We start from the raw sequence: 2,162 nt of genomic DNA on the forward strand, positions 1-2,162 counted from the left end.
CTTTACTAACTTTTTGCTACTTGGTCTGCAAATTTGCAATAGAGGGGAGTGAATATCTCTTAACTATCACAATGGGTTCGTCTATTTCTCCTTGCCATTATATCGGTTTTTGCCTCCTGTGTTTTTAATGCTCTGTTGTTAACCACAAATATGTTTAAGATTGTTAGGCCTGCTTAGGGAATTGACCCCTTTACCTTTGTGTAATGCCATTCTTCATCCCTGATAAGTTTCCTTGTTCTGATGTCTGCTTTATCTGAAATTAATATAGGCGCTCCAGGTACCTTTGGATTAGCACAGTCTTACCTTTATCTCCTTGCTTTTAATCTATGTGTGTCTATTTTTTAAAGAAAGGTTCTTAGAGACAACACATTTAGATATTGTATTTTTAATCATCTGACAATCTTTACCTTGTAATTAGTATATTTACACCATTGGCATTTAATCTGATGGTTGTATTAATATCTGCCATATTTGTTACTGCTTCCTACTCATTGTTCTTTTTTCTTCATTTCTATTCAATTGTGTTTCTGTTTTCTCTGGCTTTACCTGAATGTTTTGTATAATTTTTTCCCCCTTTCCTCTTGGCATAACAATTATACTCCTTTTTTTAAAAGATTTATTTATTTGTGCATACAGAACTGGGGTACAGGCCAGAGGCACAGGGGTGGTGAGAGGATTCACCAGAGACAGAGTGGGGAACAGAACAGGCAGATCGACAAAGTACACTGCTGAGGGGAGCAGCAGGTGGGTCAGGAGAGGTCTGCCATGCCATGTGTATCTCCTCCAGGGCAGGCAGGGATCGAACTCATGCAGAAGTGGCTTTAGTTTCTTAGTGCTGTGCTTTAACTCGCTGCGCCACCAGGGAGGACCTTATGATACCTTTTCAATGCTGAAATCATTTAATGTCTTACTTCTCAGATTGTATCTGTATCATTAAGCAACACATACATTTACAACTAACCCAAGTCCTCCTTCAAATAATATAATGTAGTAAGTCCTTACTTAGCACTGTTGAATCTTGAAAACTAAGCAAAACAGCATATAACATGTAAAGAAAACAAGTCTTTGAATAATGTCATTTTGTTCAAGTTGGCCAGATTTTTTTTTTTTCATCAACATTGTAACAAAATGACATTGAGTGAAATGGCTTTTTTGAGAACTTGCTGTGTTTGTAATACTCATACCATATTCTGGAGTACTCCCATCCCTCCCTCCTGTCCCTTGTAACCTAGCATTTACCATAAGCTCTCATTGCTGAAACCATTGGTGGCAGTGTTACTTTAGAACAAACTGTTGACATTTACTACAAGACTGGTCTACTAGCAACAAATTCCCTCAGTTTTGTTTCTCTAAATAAATATTTATTTCTCCCTTAATTTTGAAGGATGATTTCTCTAGACTCAGAATTCTAGTTTAGTAGTTCTTTTTAACACTTTGTATATTTTACACTCTTCATGCTTCCATGGTTACTGAAAAGAAGTCTTCTATAATGCTGATCCTTGCTTTTCCATCCTTGGTTTTACCTCTGACTACTTCAAGATTTTTAAATTGGACTTTGATTTTGATTTTATGTAGTTTGAATATGATATGCCTTGGTGTTGATTTTTTAAAAAGATTTATTTATTTATATAGAACTGGGGTATAGGCCAGAGATGCAGAGGGTGAGAGGATATACCAGGAACAGAGTGGGGAGCAGAACAGGCAGATCAACGAAGTACACAGCTGAGGGGAGCAGCGGGTGGGTCAGGAGAGGTCTGCCGCGCCATGTGGATCTCTTCAGGGGCAAGTGGGGATCAAACTCATGGGGAAGTGGCTTAAGCTTCTTAGTGCTGTGCTTTAACCTGCTGCGCCACCAGGGAGGGCCCTGATTTTTTTTTTTTTATTTATCATCCTTACATTCTCCGAGCTTCCTGGACCAGTGGTTTCTATCATTAGTTTTAGTAACTCCTCAGTTATTGTTATTGAAATATTTTATGGTACTTTCATTGTATACACACACACACACATATATATATACATACACACATATACATATATTGCACATTTTGTAATTGTCTCACAGTTGCTGTTTTTTTTATTCTTTGCATTTCAGTTTTGGAAGTTTCTATTACACACATATACATATATTACACATTTTGTAATTGTCTCACAGTTGCTGGTTT

This window comes from Condylura cristata, unplaced genomic scaffold, assembly GCF_000260355.1.
Source record: "Condylura cristata isolate star-nosed mole 26May11 unplaced genomic scaffold, ConCri1.0 scaffold00027, whole genome shotgun sequence".
NCBI lineage: Eukaryota > Metazoa > Chordata > Mammalia > Eulipotyphla > Talpidae > Condylura > Condylura cristata.